Source organism: Rattus norvegicus, chromosome 1 (assembly GCF_036323735.1).
Source record: "Rattus norvegicus strain BN/NHsdMcwi chromosome 1, GRCr8, whole genome shotgun sequence".
Lineage (NCBI taxonomy): Eukaryota > Metazoa > Chordata > Mammalia > Rodentia > Muridae > Rattus > Rattus norvegicus.
In genome coordinates this window covers 13,885,844-13,901,290 of record NC_086019.1, presented here as the reverse complement: position 1 = coordinate 13,901,290, position 15,447 = coordinate 13,885,844, and the positions used below count along the sequence as shown (strand labels likewise).

Sequence of the window (15,447 nt, the reverse complement as noted above, 5' to 3'; positions counted from 1 at the left end):
CACTCGCTGTGGCTCTCAGTTCTCGTCTTGTCAAGGGGCTCCTGGCTGCTTCTTGAACTCTGCCCGTGTTATTTCATTCTGTACCAATTCCGTGAAATATGTGGCCGCCCCAGGCTTTAGAGCGACACTGAGATTTTTATCTCTGAAAAATTAAAAATCCAATCATACTTCGGCCTTGCTGTACGTTTCCATCACGTAGATACCAGAATAAAACTGCAAACTCCTCATCACACCTGCACGCATTAGCCTAACCTGGCCAACCTCTCCATTTACTCTACACTCTTCTCAACTTAAAAACCATCTCCAGAGACAGTTGACCTACTTTCTTTCCGTCTGTCCCTGTTCCTGCTTCAGGGCCTTTCTGCGTGTTTGCTCTCTTCCCTCAGACATTCCCATTTCGGGTTGGTTTCCTCCTACGCACTTCTGCTGGAATTTTCCTTTTTGGAGAATGGTTCCTGACGACCCTCTCTGGCCCAGCCACCCACCTCCCAGCCTCATAGTGATCTACTATTATCATGCTGTTTTAACTTCGAGGTGGCACAGGATTGTCATCCTCTTGTGTACGTATCTGACACACTTTGTGTTTTGCTTCTTACCTTAACTTCTAGAATGAAAACAGAGCCTCACGCCCTAGCACCCAGGCAGTCCCTAGTACACAGTAGATACTCTGAATGAGTGGATGTCCCCAGAGGCCAGATGTTGCAAGATTGGTCGCCAGCCTGTGGCGCTAATGATGGGTGTTGAAATCTTCAGCAGGTGGTGCCTAGTGTAAGTGAAGCCTGCCGAGAGCATGCTGTGCAAAGGGACATTAGGTGCCTGGCCTTCTCCTTTCTCTCTTGCTAGGTGAGGCGAGCCTGTTAAACAGCAGTCGTTGGGGTTTAGTTTGGCGCCTTACCTTTATCACGTGTTGGTAAGTCTCATCTCACTGGAACTTTGTGAGTTGAGTGGGACTGGGTAAAACCAGTGATGGGTGGGAACAGAAACAGCACACAACGACTCTCAGTGGAGGTTGTGTTAGCAACTTCCGGTCCTTCTGACGGACTACTGTAGGAAGTCAGCTTTTGAGAATTAACTTTATTTTGGCTCCATGGATGCTTGGCCCTGTTGCTTTTGAGCCTGCAAAAAGAGGCAGAACACTGGGGTAGAAACTTGTGACTGAGGAAACTTGTCACCTCATGGTGGCCTGAAAGTAAGAGGGGGAGGGGCGGGGTCTCATGTCAGACACGCCTCCAGAGACCTAACTTCTTCCTGGTCAGCTCTGCTTCCTAAAGGCTTTTCTACTTCCCAGCACACAGGCTGATGACCAAGTTTTCCAAATGTGGCCACTGGGGGACATTTGAATTCCAATAGCAGAGTTACTTTGACAGGCCAGGCTCTGGGAAGGGCCACAGGGAGCCAGGTGACTGGAGCACAGGCCTTTTCATGAGGCACTTAGTGGTATTGTCAGAGCAGCGATTCTAGCAGATGTCCAGCATGCTGGCTACTTTTTCGGTCCGGCTGAACTTCTGGGAGCCAGACTGCCTTCAATGCCAGCCACGCCTGCTTCTTAGGATGCGTTCATTTGGATCTGCTGATTCTCACTGCCCCTGCGTTATTGTGAATAAACAGAGGAGATGCCCCGATAATCTCCAAGATTACAAAACTAACCCAACTCCCTTGGATGCATGGAGCTATTAGACAAGTCTTTCTAGGCATCTCACAGAGATATAATTTCTCTGTGTTTCACCAGGGCACCTGTTACTGTTTACTGTTACTTATTTAATTAATTAATTAATTTATTTTTGGTGATGAATGTAAGATTTTTTTTTTACATTTTTTACATTTATGCCTATTTAATTAGATAAACCTAACAACTCTGAATATATATATTTTTTTAAGATTCAAAAGCACTCTTAAGATTGCAAATAACGAAGAGTCATAGTCAGGAGGCTGAATCCCCAAATTAAGGAGTCTGCATAATCATATTCGATTATGCAGGGGTGTCTAATTCATTCATTTCCTTGCCAGTCAGTCTCTGTCACATTATCCTGGAGGGTGAGAAGACCCTGGGCTCTAGTAGCTTTATCTTCCAGTTAATTCAACATAATAAGGAGGCTCCGGAACGTCTGTAGCATGATGATATTTTGATGAAAAATCTGAGTCACTGCAACAAAGAAATAGCAGGGAGATATACACCAGTATGCTAATAGTCAAATTGAAACTTTAGGGCTCTTTGCTTTCGGTTTTCAAATTCTTCTGCCTGGACTATGTCTATCTTTTCCAAGTAGAAAACAACTGTACGAACCTGTTGGACATTTTATGGGTAGATGCGTGAGAGTCCAAAGTTTCCTAACATGGCAATGTTAGGAAAGACTTTTGGGATGGATTGATTGACAGTTGATTGGCAGTTTCAGGGTATCCATCTCTGAAACATGAGCCATGGCGATAGAGTCTGCAGGATCCCCCGAGATACACCAGGCACGCTGGCCAATCCCTGTGGTTTAAGAGGCTTACTTTGAAGGAAGCTTCTGGTGATGTTGATTTAATTTTAAGAGTAAATTTTTAATAATTTTAGTTAAGCAGAGAGTGATGGGAATTTTGTCATTTCGGAAGTACCGCATTCCGCAGGTGGCTTTAGAGTGTGAAACTCTCACCTTTCCTAATTCCGTGACCCTTTAACAGTTCCTCATGTTGTGGTGACCCCCAAACATAATATTATTATTATTATTATTATTTGCTACTCTACAACTGTGACTTTGCTACTGTCATGAATTGTAATGTAAATATCTGATATGCAGGGTATGTGATATGTGACCCCCGTGCAGGTCATAGCTCACCCCTTGGGAACTGCTGCTTCAGTCTGACAGAGACCACAAAAAGAAGACCCTACATTGGACAGGAAATGGACAAGATGATGGCTAATGTTCCCTTCTGAGCTTAGAAGACGCAATAATCAAATTTAATATTGTTTTTCCACAATATTCCACAAGATGAACCTAATTTATTATTATTGTTGTTGCTGCTGCTGCTGTTGTTGTTCGTGTATTTGTGCACTTGAATGCAGTGCCAGTAGACGACAGAGAAGAGTAATGGATTTCCCGGAGCTGGAGTAGATGTGCATGCTGGGATTCATATTAAGACCAGAGCTTTCTTGTGTGACCTGTCTTGTGTGACGTGCCCTATCTTTAGCCTGAGGAGTCCTGGTGAGGGAAGAAAGCTGACGTTCAGACCAGCTAGGCAACGTGCAGATTCAACTGAAACCGAGTCCTACCTTGTCCTTTCTCACACGGTGGCTGGGAGCTCAGCCCATCACTTCCTGTTTCCTTCTGCTGGTTTCTGCATTTCTTTCCTCTTTGCACCACTCCAGGAACCGTGGCATCTGCGAATACATTTGGATTTTTTTTTTTTAGTTCCTGGTATTGACATCCAAGGGTGAAGAAATAAATACTGGCTGCTGGCTAGCAGCATGGGTGTCCACTGTTAGGGCTCCTTTGTGACATAATCGAAGAGGCATTAGGTTATAATTTAAAACTTCTAGTGTGGGCTGTCTAAAACTTCATTTTTAAGGTAAAGAGTAGAAAACACTCTTCTTTGTAGCCTTAAACTCAGAGTATGATGCTTTCAGCAGGGACATGTGTGCGCGGAGGGCAGAGAACTCTGAGTGAACGCACCACAGAGGACTTTGCACATCCACACTTACTGTGGAATTCCTCACTATGGCCACAGCACTGGGACGGCCTTGATGCTGTCATCAGCAGATAAAGGGATAAAGAGAACGAGTGATGTAAATACGGTGGAGTTATATGCAGTCCTAAAGAAAACTGAACTGATATTTTCAGGAAAGTGAATGCAACTGGAAGTCAGGCTAAGCAAAACAAGCGGAGACCCAGAAAGGCAAAGACTGAATGTTTTCTTCCATCGGCCAAAACTAAATTTAAAATTGCATGCGTGTAGGGGTGTTTATACGTGTAACTATCCTCTTTCATGAAAGGGAGGAAGGGATCTCAGTGAGTAGGAAATAGAGAATGCATATAATTAAAAAAAATCAGAAGCGAGGGGACCGGCTGGAAGTGGGGGGGAGGGAGGCAGGGAAGGCCGTGGGGGAGGGGAAGGAACGGAAACAAAGTAAAACCACACAGACATGTATAAAAGATGCCACGATAAAACTCATTACTTTACATAGTAACCTTCAAATTTAATTAACGAAACTGCCAAGAACAAAAGGAAGCAACAGAGACAACTGAGCGGCAATTTGCAATTAGGAGCACGTGATTCAGTACTTTGTCTCACTTTGTGGGTTTTTTGTTTTGTTTTGTTTTTGTTTGTTTGTTTATTTTCTCCTCTCTCTTGTTACTGTTGATTGGCAGCAATGTGCCTCTTTTTCTTTTGGCCTTCTCGGTGCTGTTTTCTGGCTTTATCCTGACAGGAGTTTCCTTGTGTACTGTTCACCAGGCCCTAGCTCTTAACTGGGATACCTTGGGCTTCCCCACTGGTGTGCCCCCTACACAGATTTAACTCAGCTCTGGGGGTTTTGCATCCGCACAGCCTGTCCCTCTAATGTTTCAGCCAATTGTCAAAATCTTTGTAGCTGGGCCGCCTCCACGTTTGAACTGTGTGGCTGAAGCAGCAGCACTCATGGAGGGCCTCTGCTTCTGAGTAGAACTTGAAGGATAGAAGGGCTCAGGCGAACTGACCCCTTGACAGCCTAACATGCAGGCTTTTATCTGTGAATTTAACACATTTGTCAACTTGACAAGGAGCTGGGTCTGCAGATTCCTGCCCTCCTGAGATTCAGGGGCCTGCAGAAAAAATCTCTGGCATGGATCTCAGACCCAGAGGTGGGGTAAATCTTGGTTGGGTAACTTCCCGCGCTACTCTCTTATTTCTTCTTTTAGGAGTTTTGTCGGTCAGTGAGATGGGGTTTCCGTAATGATATACTGGGAGTTTGGAGAAGACTCAAAGTTGCTAATGATGCAGAAGCAAGGACGTGCTGGTGACAGAAATGTGTAAAACCTGCTTCACGTCTGGTTTTCACCCTGATCAAACATTTCTGAACACTTCTGGGAGTCAGACTCCTCTGCTTGGTGCTTTGACAGTCTGAAAGGAATTGTATTTTAAACCGAGCAGTCTGATGTAAAAGCCAAACAAAGTAGAACAAACAAAACAAAACAAAACAAAAACGGTGGGATTGCGCATGGAAATTAATGCCGATGAAAAAGAAGAGAGTGGATTCACAGTAATCGGTGTTCGAAATAGGACAACTATAATTTTTTTGCATTTTACTGGGAGTTATCTTGCTCTTAAACCGTCTATTTCATCAAAAGAACTGTCCAAGAGTGAAGGAAAAAAAATACATTTTTCAACTTTTCTTCAGGTCAGTGTCAAAATGGCAGCGAAAGTAGTTATTAGTCATAGTTGTGCTTTTAAGTAAGCCACGAAGTAAAACATAAATTGCTTTCATGAGATGAAGCTAGCTACGATCAGTGCTCAATAGTACGCGTTATTTATTGGACCAGGGAGCAAGGGGCAAAGATGTTTGAAAATGCTTGGTTAAATATCATTCCGTTTTATTGAATAAGCAATAGTTATTTCCTGCATTGAACAAAACACCGTCTATTTCCCCAGAACTCACGTCGAGGTCTCAAAGGAAGATTTGGCTGAAGAATCAGAAGCCATCCTTGTGGGCCAAAGACAGGAGACTTTTTTTTTTTTTTTTTTTTTGGTAAGGATTCTATGACATGACTATAGAGAAGGCCAAAAGGATTTGGTTACGCTTAGATTACTTACACGAAGTCCGAAGATAAATTTAGTTGAAAATTGGTCACAGGTAGCCTTGCCGTCTCAAAGCTTGTTTCTGACTAGACAAACAGCGTCTCCTAACATCCCCCCCCACTGGAATAAACAGCCGAGTGTTCCCTGGCCACAGGCTGGGTAAACACCAAGCAAACTGTCTGCCTGTATGCCAGTCAGAGCAACACTCCCTAGTTTTTAGCAAAATATTTTTCCACGCCGGCCATCCAAGGAAGTTTCTGCATCCAATACGTTTCAATGGGCTTTTAAGGCCTCTCTGTTTTTCCCACTATTTATAGCATTCAGATGTTGGCAGGTGGGGGTATTTTTTTTTTGTCAGAATAAAACGAGGAAGAGGAGTAATGCGGCTTCGACATATGCCACATGGCACTGAGCAATGACACAACGCTCCCGCCTTACGAATGTAAAAACTGGCAAGGGCTGGGAAGAGAAACAAATCTCATAAAAGCATGATACCCTGCCCGTCTTTATGCTGTGCAAAATTTTGTTGGGTTAGGTCTCTGGGATTGAGTAGAGAGGAAAAGCCCAGAGTGGTTAGCTATGGTGATGTTGTAAACTAGAGGACAGAAATCCAGGGTGTGAGATCCATCCCTTTTATGACGCTGAGATGGAGGAGGGCAACATGGACCAGTTTTGTCAGCAAGTGCAAGAGTTCTTCACTGGGTTCAGTGAGTTACACACTGTCTATGAGGGCAACATGTTCTTGCTACGTTAACAATCTTGGGCAACAGATGAAGTGGTTCGTCGCCCAAGGGACGGCAGGTAAGGGGACTGACTTTCAGAGCAGTGCCTAAGCTGCAGCCTGGCTAGGGTTTGTTAGAGCCTGCGCTCTCCCAGTTGTCCGCCTTCTCCAGCTCCAGGGTCTTCCTCCTGGGATTCTGCCTGCTGAATAGGCAAGGTGACTATTTAGAGGAAATGAAGTGAACGAGAGATGAAAGGGACCCATTAGGGACAATCCAGTACTCCATTTGGTAGTGACAGAAGGGGAGAGCAAGGCCACTCACGTACGGAGTTGTTGAGTGGAAAGCCTGAGCTCCATCGCTAGCCTCCGGGGTGATCTTCAGTCCACTTGGAGAGCCTTCCAGCTCTTCCAGAGATCATGATGAAAGCTGGTGTCCCTTCAAACAGACTTTACATTTTTTTTTCCTGGGTGCCTGTTTCAGGGTTCACCAAGAAAACAGAACTTGCTGGGGTGACAGTAGTCACGAACGAAACAAGACAAAGCAACCGCAAAACCAAAACCAAAACCAAAACCAAACAAAACTGGAAACTAGCCTGAGCAGTTTATAATAACAGGGACCAGGGTGCTGCTGCTGCAGGACAGGAAGAGATAGATGCCAAGCAAGATACAAGCAAAGTTTAGCAACTGTTCATCCGTTTGATCCACTGGGCTCATCAGCCTTGGTGTCTCAAGTCAGTGTCTGATATCTACTCCTTCATTCTAAAACAAGTTATCAAGACAGCTTTTCCTTCCTTCCTTCCTTCCCTCCTTCCTTCCTCCCTCCCTCCCTCCCTCCTTCCTTCCTTCTCTCCCTTCTTCCCTCCCTCCTTCCTTCCTTCCTTCTCTCCCTTCTTCCCTCCCTCCGCCCTTCTCCCCCCCCCCCCCCTTTGCCTTGCCACCTTCTCCCTCTCTTCTTTATTTTCCCCTACACTCTCTTTCCTTTGGTCGATTGCTGACTCCTCTGGAGTCTATTTCAGGAGGTGTGTGCATTTGTTTGTCTAGGGTAGGGATGTCAAATAGAAGCCATGAATGCTGCCCCACCCCTGTCGTGACAGACATTGCTAATCAATCGCCGCTTTCTGGTGAAGAACTCGGGGATTACTTTTCAGGCAGAGGGTTGGTTCATTTGGCTTGAGTGATGAAAACTATTTGCCAACACAAATTTAGAACACAAATCGATCAAACAAGGCTTTACCATTTTTGAAGAGTAAAGACACATTACAAAATTCACTGCCTTTACCATTTCCAGATATTCCCTCCACTACATTAATTTTAGTAAGAGCCTTAAGCAAAAGCTTTGTGAATGGTATTTGAAGTCATAACCTAGTTTGACAGTTTATCAAGATTAAAAAAAAATCTCTGAGAATATAACGTGTGTGTGTGTGTGTGTGTGTGTGTGTGTGTGTGTGTGTGAGAGAGAGAGAGAGAGAGAGAGAGAGAGACAGAGAGAGACAGAGAGAGAGAGAGAATTTGTGTATGTAAGTGTAGACACACATATGGCCTAGGACATGTGTGGAGATCATTGGATATCTTTAGGAGTTGGTCTTCTTTGGTGGCCCTTTTGCCTTGTTTGAGAGAGGTCTTTTATTTTCTGTCTGCTGTTGCCTGAGTCATGTAAGAGTTCTCCTTTTTTTTTGTCTCTCATCTTTCTGGGGAGCAATCAGATTACAGACACGTGCTGCTGTGATGTCTTTATGATGTGGCTTTTGGAGATTCGAACGCAGGAGCTCATGCTTGCCTTGCCATCTCCACAACCAGCCCTAGAATGTTTTATTTGTTTGTATTTTTATGCAAGGTCTTTGTTGTCTAGGCTAGCTCAATACTTTGTAGCTTAGGCTGGCCTCAAATCTCAGCATTTCTCTCAGCTTCCTCCTGCGGGATAGGAGAGATTATTTTTAGGAGCCCGAGTATGCTTATGAAAATCGTCTTTTTAATATTTTGTCAAACAAATAGCCTTCTAGGCTTTCTGATGTTTACCCCACAAGCATTTGAATTTCTTTCTTGCTAAGATTGGGCTTCTTGGTTTTAATGCAAATGCATCATCATCCGTGTACGTACACACAGAGCATGTTCGCTCTGTTGCTGAGGTCTGATCTGGATGCCAAGTTTTTCTTTGTAACTGAGGGCATTTGAAAAGTTGACTTGATCCTCTTTTTTTTTTTTTAATTTTTGATGTGTTTTCCTCATATTGAAAAGGAAAGTAATTGTTACTGCTTTACATTGAACTGAGAGGAAAAGTGAGACTATTCAGGTATACCATTGATCATAGTACTTTATTCATAGTGATGTCAGTAGATATGAATTTCTATGATATATATATATATATATATAATCTGATATGATTCGAGATGAATTAAACACTTGCTCACTGGATTGTTTGGTGAAGGGTATCTTTTTTGTTTACTTGTTTGTTTTTGTGGGTTTGAGTCTGAATTTTAATGCTCCTAGAAGAACTAGGTTCTGTGATTCCATCACAGTTTGTGTGTGTGTGGTGTGTGTTTGACTCTAGAAAAATGTCCCCCTGTTTTTTTTTTTTTTTTTCGTAGCCGATATATTCAAAACACTGGTTCTGGTAGAAAAATAATCTGTCATTGAAGTAGATGAGAGTTGACATGACAGACTCTGCACTCGCTCTTAAACATTCATAACATGCATAGCACAGTCTCTCTGTGGAATTGTAATGACTCCTTCAGAGTCCTTGCAGTCCCTCGTATCATGGCTCTCTTAGAACAGAGCTATTGTAAGTCCAAAACAACTGTGGCTTTTGGAGGGGGTAGGGAACGCATCAAGAAAAATGACATTTCTTATATAAAACAATTGATATTTACATGTTATTTAGGTGTGTGCCTATGTGTTCACAAACATATCTGGATGAATATATATACATACACATACATACACACGCATGTATCCATCCATGTGTGGACATGGGTTATGATGTTTTAAAGTCTGGCATTTGAGATGATTTATTGGTTAGAAATAGGCTGTTTGGAATCTGAAATATATGAAACTTATGATTTTGCTATTTTATTTATTGTGTGATTTTGGACAAGTTCTATCCTAATGTTTGGTATTTTATATATTAAATGAGGTTAAGTGTAATTTCTAATCATTCTTAGGAAGGATTAATCCATGTGAGAGAATGTGTGTAAATTAATGGTAAAATACTTGGCACATATCAATCTCTCAATTAATAGAGCAATTAATAATAGTAAGTAAATAAATAGAACAAGTAATTAAAATAATATTCAAAGCAAAGAAAGCGAGTTTTCAGCTTCATTATTCAATGTCCTCATTTGGTTTTATATTATTGAACAGCCATTTACGAGCTCAAGCAATACATCATTCCTTAATTATAGCTGTCAAGTGAAAACTTTATTAGGGTAAGCAAACAAAGAAAGGAAGCAGTTGAGTAAAATAACTGAGTTGCCAATTCCAAGTCTCTGGATTGTGAAGGAAAATCTACCCCTGTGATTGCATTCTGTCATGACCATTGGAAGAATGACATCAAATAATGGATTTTACATGTCTTTGTGAAGCCCAAATTGGCCAGATAATTAGAGAAGAGCCATAAAACTGGGCATATTAGTAAAATCTCAAATATTGGCAAGGGATGTCTCAAAAGAAGACACCCTCTGTTCTCTCCTCCCTGTTGTCCTTCCTCCTACTTTCTCCTTTTCCCCCCTCCTCTTGGTTTTTAGGTACAGGATTTCTCTATTTCCAGAAGCTGTTCTGGAATTCTTTTTGTAGATCAGGCTGGCCTCGAATTCACAGCAATCCACCTGTTTCTGCCTCCTGAGTAGTGGGACTATAGACATGTGCCACCATCCTCAAATGTGAACCAGTCTTATTTGGAAGTTGACTACTCTCCTCCTTCTCCTTCTCCTTCTCCTTCTCCTTCTCCTTCTCCTTCTCCTTCTCCTTCTCCTTCTCCTTCTCCTTCTCCTTCTCCTTCTCCTTCTCCTTCTCCTTTTCCTTCTCCTTCTCCTTCTCCTTCTCCCTCTCCTTCTTCTTCTTTCTTCTTCCACCTCCTCCTCCTTCTCCTCTTCCTCCTTCTTCTCTTCCTCCTCCTCCCTCCCCTTCCCTTTCCTCTTCCTCTTCCCCCTCCTCTTTCTCCCTCCTCTTTTCAAACAAACTTTTCAAGTTTAATAATTGTAACATGTAATTTCACACTGGATGGGAAAGCACAGGACGTGGGAAAGGAAAGAGAGAAGGAGAGAAATTTACAGATGTAGCACGTCAACTATTCAATGAAGCATTTAAAATGGGTGGTGGAACACAAGTGCTCTTTATTCCAATATGTTGTGATATAGAAGAAAACGGTCAGGAATGCAAGAAAATAAGAAAGGATGACAACCGCATCAGAAGAGCAACAATATCAACTGGCCAGAATCCTCAGAGCTCCCAGGGACTAAACCACCAAGCAAAGAGTGCACATGGAGTAACACATGGCTTCAGCCACATATGTAGCAGAGGATGGCCTTGTCGGGCATCAATGGGAGGAGAGACTCTTGGTCCTGTGAAGGCTCAATGCCCTGGTGTAGGGGAATGTCAAGGCCGGGAGGTGGAAGGGGTGAGTGGGTGGGGAAACACCCTCATAAAATCAAGGGGAGGGGGGATAGAATAGGGGGTTTCTGGAGGGGAAACAGGGAAAGATGATACTGTTTAAAATGTAAATAGAGAAATAGCCAATAAAAATAAATAAACACATACATACATACATACATACATACATACATACATACATACATACATACATAAAAAAGAAGAGGGAAAAAATGAGAAAGGATAGCTATGGTCAATTTTATCCTGAAAATTCACTGGAGATAAATGATGCCTGACAAAAGGTCTTGAACTCATAGCAGTGCTTAATTTCAGGTTAGAAAAAAATGTTCCTAGCTGCATCAAGATGATAACATTTGCTGAAAATGGCCTTACCAGGCATCAGTGGGTTTCTGTTGATGGTGCTACAGCCTTGCCATTCCCAGCTTGGAGTTGAACTCCAGGGAGGAACATTGTCACTCCTTCCGGAAAAATAGAAATAATTATTATGTCCTTAATTTATTTCAAAAAGATATATGGAATCAATGTAATGATTAAGGTTCGGAGGAGTGGGTTTGGACTTGGGGCATGAGTCTACCATGGGTTTTTCAGGGATGTTTGGATATGTTAAATGTGATTTCTACCATCTGTAAAACAGGAGTAATCGTACCTGCTTTATGAGACTCACAAGAAAAATTCATTTATTTACATGGAAAAAGGTGAAATATTACTCTAGTCTGGCTTTGCCTGTGTGTGTGTGTGTGTGTGTGTGTGTGTGAGTGTGTGAGTGTGTGAGTGTGTGAGTGTGTGTGTGTAGATGAATTTGGAGACCAGAGGACAGTGTCATATGTTATGCCTCCTCAAGTGCTATTTTCCTTGTGTTTTGAAAGAAGGTCTCTCACTGAAAACAGGGACTTACTGGTAATGTTAGAGACTGGCTGGGTAGTCCCAGAGATTAGCCTGCCTCTACCCATCACTGCAGCCATTTCCTGCTTTTTATAATGGGTACTAGAGATTACCCTTTGGTCTATATTGTTCCCTGACAGACCAGACCATTGCTCTCCCCAGCCTTATCCTAATATTTCTTAATTCTCATTCATATTGCACTCGGTTGTGTTTGGAAATTCCATCGAACCAGACACTCATTTATTTAGGCTAAAACTTGGCTTCTGAAGCAGTTGACACTGACCCTTCCCACTCTACCCGTGCCCTGACACTCTATACTTAGTACTTAAGTTCAGTTCTATTAAAAAAAAAACAAGGGCCTGGGGGATTGAATTCACGGACTGAGACTACAGGGTTATAGGTTTCTGGGAACATGAATGGTGAAACATGACAGAGGGAAGTGAATAGGATTTCTACAGGTTAGTAGTTATTGGTAAGAAGTATGTAATCAGACAGATTTGGCTTTTGGTATAATCTGTGGTATAGCCTCTCCTCCCCTCCTCAATAACACTGTTTGTGCATTCGATTTGATTCAGTTTGATTAGATTAGATTAGATTAGATTAGATTAGATTCTTATCAATCTAACTGAATCCGTGATGGGCCAATACCATCCTATAAACACTACAACTACTGGGAAAGACTACAACTTCACGTTGCAGGTGGCAGAGTGAATCCCCTTCTCCTTTTGCAAGAGAAACATATCATTCCATTGTCAAATGAAGTCAATATTGCTGTTCTTAAAGGTCCCTGAGATGCAGAATTCACAGAATTGCATGCACAGAATTCGGGATTTCTTTGATTTCCTTAAATAAGGTCAACACAGAAAGGTTAATAGTAGATCATCAAAATGTATAAACGTGTTTTCAAGGGTATAATTTGATATGTGACTTAACCACTGTAAATCTATTTAATTAGTTATAAATGTAATTTGCTGATTTTATTTGAAAAATTTCCCATTTGTGTAATTATAACAATAATCCCGTTTGAAAACTCTACCACAATAAGAAATTTCCATGGCTGTCATCTAACAAATTCTCACTCCCAAAGTCCTGGGAACCTACTGCCTCTATAGTTTTGCTTCCCTGAGAAATTTTATACAGATTTACAAAGCAAAAACAAACAAGTCAAAAAAAAAAATCAATTAACCAACCACCACCACCAAAACGATCCTCACAACGCTTCTTGGTTTTTTCAGATTTTTATCTTACAATGTGTGCATATGTGTGTTTGCAGATGTGTAGATGTGTACATGTCTTGACACACGTGGAGGTCAGAGGACAACTTGTGGGAATTGGTTATTTCACTCCACCACATGAGTACCAGAAACCTAATGCAGTTTGCTGGCTTTGGTAAGAGTGTCTTTATCCATTGAGCAATCTGGCCCTGTATACATTGCGTTGTATGTTTATTTAAGTCATTGTAATGGTTACTCTTGGTTGTCAACTTGACATACCATGGAAGAGGGGACCCCAGTTGATGAACGGCCTCTATCACATTGGCCTGTGGACATGTCTGCAGTGGAGCTTTATAGGTTTCTAAATGACAGAGGAGGAACCCACTGTGGCTTGTGCCACTCCTGGGCAGGTGGCCCTGGATTATATAAGAAAGGTGGCTGAGCCGAAGCTCAAGAAGGCCAAGAAGCATTGGTCTTCCATGGTCTCTGCTTCAGTTCTTGCATCCGGATTCCTGCCCTGAGTTTTCACAGAGGCTTCTTTCCATTGTAAACTAGAACCTATGAGCCAAATATCACCCCCACACCCAACCCGGGACTTGCAGAGTGTTCTTGAACAGAGTGTTCTATTACAGCAACGGAGACTCAAACTATAACAGTTATTGTAGTGCTTTAAAATGTATTCATACTGTAGACATACAAGCAGCACATTCATTTTTGTTGGTACATTGTTTTTCCTTATATTGGTAGATCACATTTTGTTCGTCATTTATGATGAACATCTGTGTTCCTGATAATTGTCTGTGCTTAGCAGTGGACACTTAGAAATGTTTTTTTCACTCTGGGGCTATTGTCAATAGAGCTGAACCACTATGAACATTGGCACCTAAGTATTTATATAAACATATAAAGTTAATTCTCATAAGCATCTAGGAATGGAATTACTAGATTATATGTGGTTCAATTAAAAAATTATCCAACTATTTTTTTGAAGTAGCAGTGCCATTATATGTTCCCACAAGCAATACCTGATGGTTCCTGTTTTCAACATCTTCATCAATGCTTTCTTTATTAGCTTATTGGACTGCAGCCATTTCAGTAGATGTGTAGTTTATTGAATTGTGGTTTTAATTTGTATTTCTCTAATGACTAATGATTGAGTATCTTTTCACGAGTTAATTAGCCATTTGAATGTGTTCTTTGTTAAAATGCCTGCTTAATTCTTTTCACTTTTGGTGTGTTTTCTTTCTGTCTTATTCAGTGGGAAGAATCTTTACATGCGTTATAAACATAAGTATAATGAAACAAATCTTTTTCTTCTAAAGATTTGTTATCTTTTTTATGTGTGTGTGCATGTGTGTGTGTGCGTGCCTGTATACATGTTGTGTGTGTTTCTTTATTAGTACATGTTTGTGAGTGTCTGTAGGGGACAGAGAAGGGTGTCAGATTCCTTGATTTGAATTTGCAGGAAGTTTCGAGCTTCCCAGCATGGGTGCTGTGAACTGAACTCTGGTTCTTTGGAAGACCATACAGTACTCTTAACAAGTGAGCCATCTCTCCAGCTCCAGGATACAAGTCTTTTTTTTTTTTTTTTTTTTTTTTTTTTTCCGGAGCTGGGGACCGAACCCAGGGCCTTGCGCTTGCTAGGCAAGTGCTCTACCACTGAGCTAAATCCCCAACCCCCCCCCTTTTTTTTAAAGATTTATTTATTTATTTTATGTATGTGAGTACACAGTCGCTATCTTCAGACACACCAGAAGAGGGCATCGGATTCCATTACAGATGGTTGTGAGCCACCATGTGGTTGCTGGGAATTGAACTCAGGACCTCTGCAAGAGCAGTCGGTATTCTCAACCACTGAGCCATCTCTCCAGCCCACAAGTCTTTTAAATATATGATTGTGAGTATTTTCTCTGAGTGTCTGGGTTTTTTTCTTTCTTTTCATTTATCCTTTTATGACTGAAAATTCTCTTCCGTAGACAGTGTTTGGTGTTTTACCTAACACAGCTCTGCTTAAGGAAAGATGATCACAATCATCTCTTATGTTTTATTAGGAGATTTGTAGATTTAACCTTTATATTTTGAGCTTACTTTTGTACATGGGATGCTTTAAAGGTCTAAGTTTATTGTTTTCATCGCTAATGTGTATGATTATTTCAACATCATTTGTTGAAGCAACTTGTCTTCAGCCATTGAGTTCTCTGTATCTTGAAATCAACCAGCTGTAAAAGCAAGGGCTTGTTTCTGGGCCAGATATTTGCCAGGTTATTGAAATCT

General features: G+C 41.7%; 2 long non-coding RNA genes across 10 annotated transcripts in view; one reads left to right on the top strand and one right to left on the bottom strand.

Moving 5' to 3' along the window:
- LOC102546604 (uncharacterized) overlaps nt 1-7,261 on the bottom strand; it is a 33,062-nt gene extending 25,801 nt beyond the window's left edge. For 3 of the 6 annotated variants that reach the window (XR_010062763.1, XR_005497238.2, XR_349835.5), the window contains exons 1-3: nt 6,795-7,261; nt 3,251-3,358; nt 896-1,116 (exon numbers count right to left, since the gene is read on the bottom strand). This is a non-coding gene — a long non-coding RNA (uncharacterized LOC102546604). Of the gene's footprint in view, nt 1-126; nt 143-895; nt 1,117-3,250; nt 3,359-6,794 lie in introns of those variants that run through there. The other 3 variants (XR_010062762.1, XR_005497240.2, XR_010062764.1) reach the window with 2 other exon arrangements.
- Nucleotides 1-15,447, top strand: part of LOC102546491 (uncharacterized) — a 266,102-nt gene that overhangs the window by 7,405 nt on the left and 243,250 nt on the right. For 3 of the 4 annotated variants that reach the window (XR_010062773.1, XR_010062772.1, XR_010062770.1), the window contains exon 2: nt 13,233-13,348. The exons of the other annotated variant lie outside the window; for it this stretch is intronic. This is a non-coding gene — a long non-coding RNA (uncharacterized LOC102546491). The remainder of the gene's footprint in view (nt 1-13,232; nt 13,349-15,447) is intronic. 4 annotated transcript variants of the gene reach the window in all.